The following is a 9190-nucleotide window of genomic DNA, read 5'->3' as shown; positions in this document are numbered from 1 at the left end:
TTAACATAACATATATGTTCATAACAGTAATATAACATAATAGTTAATAATCATGTACATGTATTACAAAATTGATATTGTCGTAAAATGAAGAACAATGAATTTATTGAACAAATATATATTCGACACATTTTACATCACTTGAATTAATACAGGTTTCAGCTGCAAGAATGGTATTTTATTAAGTAGTTCAATACAGTACATTTGATTTCGAATGCACTCATCGCGGTTTGATAAAAATGCAATAAAAATTAAATATGAGTGCCGTAAAACGTTTGGAGGTGTGAGACATAAGAAATTATTGCCTTTTTATATGAAAACCACATATTTTTTGCTTTGTTTTCAGTATAGATAAAAAAGCTATTCTAACAATCAAACGTAAGAAGGATAAGGCACCGATTTGTTGACAGTGCTGATAAAAAAATTTATATAAAGCCCAATTTCCCTTGGAATTTGATGTTTGGTGTTTTGTTAAATTGAATAAAAAAGGTAGATTTTATTATCAATAAAAAGAGAAATTAGCTTAGCATTTAAAATCTGTTTTGTGCCAATTAAAACTATATATCTGGTTTCAATAATGACTAGTATGAGAATCTTTCTTAATCATTTTACGACAATAGTTGCAAAAGTTAAACATTAGGGTGTTTTCACGTTAGATATAAACTTAGTAACTAAAACGAACATTTTCAAACTTCAAAGACTAATTTTTATATGAAAACACATTTTGCGCAATTTTCTAGGATAGAAAAAAAAACTACATGGGTAAAAAGAAGGAGAACAAACTAGCACTACAACAAACACTACTTAATTAAATTACTAAAAATAAAAAAGAATACAATTACATTTTAAACAGTTTTTAGTCTCATTGTTTCAGGAGGTGTAAGCAATGCGGCCGATCGCTCTAAAGTAATCAATCGACTGCTTAAAATTGACGTCCGAGTTTTAAATCCCCGTTAACTCGTACGGCGCTTATAGTTTGAATCCGAATTATTTAAATAAGTTTATAATGAGTAAGAGTTTCATTTTAAAGAGAGAAAAGTAATTAATAAATTTGAAATTAAGAAATTATAAAACTATTTTTAACAAACAAAAGGTAGTAGAGGAAACTAATAACTGAAAGAGGCGTATTTTACAGATTTGGTAAAATTACTATATGGGTGACAGGTAATGTTATGCTATGGGACGTTCGTTTTAATAGAATTTGCTTATTTTTGCTATAGGGTCTGAATGATTTAAGTTTGTGCTTTTCCTCTCCTCGTCTGGTCAATGAGGATTATTGTCAATAACCACTACTGTCATGTCTTCCCATTTGTGGCCACACTTATTAAATTGTTTCCCGACAGGCTCCTTGATTTTTTTGTCTTTCTGGTAGAGCAGTGATAGTTGATTCTTCTGCGGGGGTCACCTGTTTAATTAAAGAGGTTCGATCCTCTGATTTTGGGTAGCCATTTTGGGTCACATCTAGTCTGGAAATTCTGTGTCATATATGAATTCTACTTGTAAATTCCTTTTTTACAATGCAAAATAAAATATATTGAATAAAATAGTTAAGGAAATATTTCATATTTAGAGAGTGTAGTAAGGGACTATATTTTGTGGCGGAAGGTTTTTAAGAAGAAAATGAACATTTTTCATAACTTAGTTGTTTTGGAGTACCGTTATTTTAGCTTTCTTATTTTCCGTGCAGACTAAATTTTCAGATAGTTTATGCGTTGAGATATCTTCGTGTGTTTCAAAAAACTTATTTCAACAATATTTCAATATTTCTATCGACATATATTGGCATGTTTAAGTGATATTTCATAAAAGTAAAGAAAAAATCAACTCCAATTTTCCCCTAAAATTAGCTTATTTCATGCCATATCTCAAAATTTACATTATAGACCTATACTTTTGGTTTTATTTTCTGAATATTTAAGTTTCTTTTGACAAGTCTGTCATAATTTGAGAAAAAGTTTGAGACTTTTAAATTATTTAATTGCATGTTGAATCGTTTATGAATAAAAATAGTATTTTTTCAGTGCAAAAAGGTCAAAATATCAATAAGGTGAAGCAATTGCAAACTTTTTCATTATGGTAATTTAAATTTTATTAATTCAAAATAATGTAAATTTGTTTGTGATATCATGCTTCATTTCGATAAAAAATTATAGAGTGAAAAGCGATTTATGTGCAATTTGCACTTTCAGTGCAGAAAGGTCATATTAAATACACCGAAGCACCGAAAGGAGCATATAGACCCCAACATTTTGTTTTGAATTTTGGTTTAGAAATGTGTGTAGATGTTAAAAAAATACTTTAGAAAAAAATTTAGAGACTTTTGATCGCATGATCCAACGTCCTTAATATATTGCTTAGAGCAAACCTAGCAACTGATGTGATATATGCAGTTGTGTTTGCGGCAAGACGTGTTATCAAATATCTTGTTGGTGCGACCGGTAATGGGGCTTTTTAAACTGTTTGTGTTAGTGCTGTGCTTGCACAGAAGGCATTTGGCATCCGAATATGTTTGAAAACCCACAGGATGAAGCCCTGCCACACAGTCAACTGACTGATTACTAAATGGTCTGGAAAGCTGATTGAATGGCAAAGATATGCCATTCAGTCAAATTTCAGTTACCTGTCAGTCACAGTTCAATTGACTGAATGGCAGAGATTCATCCTGTGACCCCCATTTGGCAACGAGTTGTCTAATCTCGCTCTCGCTACCATTTACCTTAAGTTCATCGGGCGTCATATAGCATGTCATACTAGGGGGTATTACATGACTGTACGTTATTTCATTAGGGGTCAATTGATGCTTCATTAAGAAAATGTTTAGAAATATACGTAAGAAATTTGATTTGTAGTGTTAACCCTGACATGTAGACAACATTTATATACATGTACAGGTATCAATTATCAGTTTAAAAAATTATTTCTGTGTGTGAATATTTACTATAAAAATTATGTAATTCAAACATATAAACTTTTTTTGTGAGTGAATATTTACTCCAAAATTGTTTAATTCAAAACATATAAATTTGTAAAAAGTTCGGAAATCCAAAAAAACAAATAAAATCAAATAATATTGATATTTTTTCTTTTTTAGGTAATTTAAATTCAAGTTATGTTTTGTTTCACTCTTAGAATTTATTAGGAAAAAAACCACTTAGAGGTTATCAACATCTACTTGTAAAGGTATCAATTATCAGTTAAAAAAATTATTTTTGTGAGTGATTATTTACTTCCAAAATTCAAACATATAATTTTTTTTTTGGTGAATGAATATTTCTTACAAAAATTGTTTAATTCAAAACATATAAATTTGTTAAAAGTTCGGAAATCCAAAAAAAAAAACAAAAAAAAAAAAAAGACCAAAAAAACAAAAAACAAAATCAAATAATATCGATATTTTTTTCTATTTTAGATGATTTAAATTCAAGTTATATTTTGTTCACTATTAAAATTGATTAGAAAAAAAAAAACTTAGAGGTTATCAACATCTACACATAAAACATCATAAAGCATGTCATATTAGAAAGTATTGCGTGACTGTATTTTATTTCATTAGGGGTGATTTGATGATTTATTGAGAAAATGTATAGAAATATACGTAAGAAATTTGATTCGTAGTATTATCCCTGGCATGTAGATAACATTCCTGTACATTTATCGATTATCAATTTAAAAAGTTACTTTGCATTGATGAAAAGAGGGAATTCTCACAAGATAAAGCTCTGCCATTCAGTCAACTGAAGGTTAACTGAATGGTCTGGAAAGGTGACTGAATGGCATAGCTATGCCATTCAGCCACATTTTAGTTACCTTTCAGTTGACTGAATGGCAGAGGTTCATCCTGTGCTTGTGAAATTTTATTTGTTTGATACACAAAATTCTTGATATCCTGAGTTAAATTTCGTTAACTTTTTAAGCAATTTTAAGTGTGATCGACATCCACGAGGAGGTAAAACATGTCTTGTTTTCAAAGCACAACAATTTAAAACAGCTGGAAATATTAGAAAAATGACATAAAAAAAACTAATGTCGAAAGTATCAGAAATGCTTAAAATCCTTGCCATGGAAGGGGTTAAGGTGTGCTGCTTTATTTGTCTTATTTTCTTTCTTCGGACAAATTCAAATCATGTTTTTTTTTTATATAAGCATTGAAGGGAAATGAAACACTACGACGTAATCAAACATATTATGATACACTGAAAAAAGTCAAATTTAAATTCATTTTGTCAAGTTTAATTGTTTAAATCTAGTATACAAACCACCTCCCGTATTACTTTGTAAGTAGTAAAACAACTTCAACATCTGGGCAATAGTATATTGTCTGAACTTGATTCGGTATGACCCAGAATGTATCTCTACTTAAAAAAAACTTATATGAATTGCAATAAGTAAGTATATATATATATTAGTAAGGATATAGTGTGTTTAGCAGATATTAGACAAGTGACTTTATTTGCCCCCTTCCTTCGGATATAGGGTATATTTCGTCATTATACAATTAAATCTGGGGTTCGTTTGTATCTATTGTGCTGTTAAAAAAAGCATTTAAATTCCGTTTTATTCCAATTAAAATAACCAGTCTAGTATTATCAACGACTTTAAGTATCTTCATTTATCACTTTAAGAGATTGGTTGTGAAAGCTTATCATTAAGAGATTATACCGTCAGGTAAAAACTTTGTGATTTATATGAATATTTTTAAACTTTAAAGACTATTTTTCATAAGAAGGCACACGCAGCTATGTTAAGGCTGTCCGAAGCTAAATGTAACTAGTTAAACACCTTAAACACCTGCTAGCTGCAGAACTCTAGCTCCACGGGAAATTCAGACCAACGAACCTGTAGCTACAGTTTCATAATTTAAAAAAAATGTTAATTTAATGCGCAGAAAAAGTTGTGCACCGCCTTAGAGATATTAAACTTGAATAAATGTTAACATCGTTAAGTGTTATGTTAAATTGAAAAAAGGTAGAGTGATGAAAATTGAAACGGGGAATGCGGTATGAAATATATTTGTTTAATTGTTGCTCAAATCCAAATGCTTTGTATTAACTTATCTTCACTGCCCTTTATAAGCAGTGTTTCATACCTGGGTAAACGTCATTCTTAACGCCAAGTTCGATGTTTCTTTTATTGAATAATTGCCGTCTATATACTTCAATATCATTAACTAAGTTAAATATAGTGTCAACATATAAGACGCATTTAATAATTAAAAGGGTAAATTGTACACTTTAAATTTTGAAAATAGCAGATAAAAAAATTTGGTCAATTTTTTTTTACCGATTTTACTGTTTACATTGCTTAAGTAAGGCATTTTTAATATGCAACCCAAATTTGAGTGTCATTCGTTGAATTATAAGCAAGTCACAGAGCTCACAATTCCTTTCATGTAAACAAAGCTTTTGTTAACATTTTGAATGTTGAAGTGAGAAGTCAATCATTAGACCTTAAATGAATGTGTTAAACGTTATGAACTGTTTTTTCCTTCTTAAGACGAATAAGAAGATCGAGAAATGAGATTGAAAAAGATTTTTTACTGGGTTTTTACCTATGTAAACAAAAACAGGACAGGAGCCTTGTTTACTTAACAAAAAATCGTGATATATTAATCTTGTTAATAAAATAATGACTGACTATCAAATTTCATTTGATCATTTAAAATACATATATATAGCATTATCCATAATAAAAAAGAGAGTAGAATTTGACTAAAATCGTGACCAGCCCTTTTAATACTTTACACAATATTAAGACACATATGTTCTTTATAATTTGATACATAAAATATGCACATAAAACATCATATAGTATGCCATACTAGAAAGTATTGCGTGAATGTATTTTATTTCATTAGGGGTCAATTGATGCTTCATTGAAAAAATGTTTAGAATTATACGTAAGAAATTTGATTTGTAGTGTTATCCCTGACATGAAGATAATATTTATTTACATGTATAGGTATCAATTATCAGTTTAAGAATTTATTTTGTTTGTGAATATTTACTACAAAAATTATGTAATTCAAACATATAAATTTATTTTTGTGAGTTAATATTTACTACTAAAATTGTTTAATTCAAAACATATAAATTTGTAAAAAGTTCGGAAATCCAAAAACAAAGACTTATTGTTATGAGAACAAATAATATTGTTTTTTTTCCGTTTAAGTCAATTTAAATTCAAGTTATGTTTTGTTTACCTATTAGAATTTATTAGAAAAAGAAACACTTGGAGGCTATTAACCTGTACACATAAAACATCATATAGCATGTCAGATTAGAAAGTATTGCATGGCTGTATTTTATTTCATTAGGGGTAATTTGATGATTTATTTAGAAAATGTATAGAAATATACGTAAGAAATTTGATTCGTAGTGTTATCCTTGACATGTTAATACCATTTCTACATCTGTACACCTGTACATTTCTCGATTATCAATTTAAAAAGTTATTTTTGTGAGTGCATATTTACTACACAAAATGTATACTTCAAAACATATAAATTTGTAAGCAGTTTGAAAATCTATAACAAAGACATATTGTTATAAAAATATAAAGTATTGATTTCTGACATAGTACATTGCAGTGTTTCTGTGTCTGATTTGTTGGTCTTCTAAATGTTTAGTTTTCTTTTTTCAGGTCAGGAGCGAGATGGACAAAGAACAGGTACATAATAAACTTATTGAAAACCAATCAGTTAATTCTAAATTCATTTTGTCGGGGTTTTTTTTTTGTATAAAACCCCGCTTTCATAGCTGTACTAGTGTGTAATTTAAGTAAAACATCTTGTATATCTGGACAATAGTAGATTGTATTAACTTAACCCCTTCCATGGCATATACGCATTTCTTCGCGTCTAGCATAAAAAACAGGTATAGTGTAAACAAAGTCTCATATCTTTGTTAATTCTGTGAATATCGAAATAACCTTTGCATCGATGAAAAACATTCTTGTGAAATTGTTGTTCTTTTTGATACACCAAATTGTTGATATCCTGAGTTGAATTTAGTCAACTTTTTAAGCAATTTTAAGTGTGATCAAAATCCACGCGGAGGTAACATATGTTTTGTTTTCAAAGAAACAACAATTTAAAACAGCTGGACATATTAGAAAAATGACTAAAAAACTGACTAAAATCCTTGCCATGGAAGGGGTTAAGGTGTGTGCTGCTTTCTTTGTCTTATTTTCTTTTTAGTCGGACATTTTAAATTCAGATTATGTTTTTCTAAAATACTAGCATTGAAGGGAAATGAAAATTTACGACGTAATCAAATATATTATGATACACTGAAAAAAAAGTCAAATTTAAATTCATTTTGTCAAGTTTAATTGTATAAATCTAGTATACAAACCTCCTCTCGTATTACTGTGTAAGTAGTAATACAACTTCAACATCTGGGCAATAGTATATTGTCTGAACTTGATTCGGTATGACCCAGAATGTATCTCTACTTAGATAAAAACTTGTATGAATTGCACAAAGTAAGTATATATATTAGTAAGAATATCGTGTGTTTAGCGGATATTAGACTAGTGAATTTTTTTGCACCATTTTTGTTAAATTCGGACATAGGGTTAATTTCGTCATTATATGAGATTGATCAACCCAATATATTTCCATAGTGAGTCAGTAATTAACCTAATAAGTGTTTTGTTTTCCCGAGGACTATAAAGCGACATATTTATTCACAAATAGCGATGATCTATGCAAAGCCATCTACAAGACGCCTAACATCTCGTCAAATTTAACTCATTAAAACTCTTTAAATTTTTTAATCTCACCTTTCAAATACTCTTTAAAAATCTTTACTTCACCCATGTTTACTTCCAATGTTTTGTTGGTGTTCACATTTAAATGATTTCTTCCTTTCTCTGCAGAGAGTTAACCAAATTTCGTCGCTGCCATTTTGTTTTGCTTCAGACAAAACACTGTGACGTCAATATTCTAAGGGAAACTACTCTACTTTTTAAAGAATTTCAAAGAGCAACTACTCCAAATACTTTAAGAACTTACTGCATGCGGTTTATGTATTAAATACTATGAAATGTCGAAATGAGTAAGCGAAGCGTCGGGCAATGACGGCCATATTGCCTAATATTATTTCTCACCAAACAAATATAGAGATATATGAGGCATTAACGTGCTATGTTTGAACCAATGAAAGTGTGACATTTCAGTCCAAGGAAAAACAAAATTAACTCTGAGGTGTTTGTATCTATTGTGTTGTTAATTAAAAAAAACTAAAGAATTTAAATTCTGTTTTATTCCAATTGACATTACCAGTCTAGTATCATCAACGACTTTAAGTATCTTCATTTATCACTTTAAGAGATTGGTTGTTAAAGTTTATCATTAAGAGATTATAACGTCAGGTAAAACTTGTGATTTATACGATTATTTTTAAACTTTAAAGACTAATTTTCATAAGAAGGCACACGCAGCTATGTTAAGGCTGTCCGAAGCTAAATGTAACTAGTTAAACACCTTAAACACCTGCTAGCTGCAGAACTCTAGCTCCACGGGAAATTCAGACCAACGAACCTGTAGCTACAGTTTCATAATTTAAAAAAAATGTTAATTTAATGCGCAGAAAAAGTTGTGCACCGCCTTAGAGATATTAAACTTGAATAAATGTTAACATCGTTAAGTGTTATGTTAAATTGAAAAAAGGTAGAGTGATGAAAATTGAAACGGGGAATGCGGTATGAAATATATTTGTTTAATTGTTGCTCAAATCCAAATGCTTTGTATTAACTTATCTTCACTGCCCTTTATAAGCAGTGTTTCATACCTGGGTAAACGTCATTCTTAACGCCAAGTTCGATGTTTCTTTTATTGAATAATTGCCGTCTATATACTTCAATATCATTAACTAAGTTAAATATAGTGTCAACATATAAGACGCATTTAATAATTAAAAGGGTAAATTGTACACTTTAAATTTTGAAAATAGCAGATAAAAAAATTTGGTCAATTTTTTTTTACCGATTTTACTGTTTACATTGCTTAAGTAAGGCATTTTTAATATGCAACCCAAATTTGAGTGTCATTCGTTGAATTATAAGCAAGTCACAGAGCTCACAATTCCTTTCATGTAAACAAAGCTTTTGTTAACATTTTGAATGTTGAAGTGAGAAGTCAATCATTAGACCTTAAATGAATGTGTTAAACGTTATGAACTGTTTTTTC

The sequence above is a fragment of the Crassostrea angulata genome, chromosome 5 (genome assembly GCF_025612915.1).
Source record: "Crassostrea angulata isolate pt1a10 chromosome 5, ASM2561291v2, whole genome shotgun sequence".
NCBI lineage: Eukaryota > Metazoa > Mollusca > Bivalvia > Ostreida > Ostreidae > Magallana > Magallana angulata.
The sequence above is the reverse complement of the archived record's forward strand: the minus strand, read 5'-3'. Positions refer to the sequence as shown.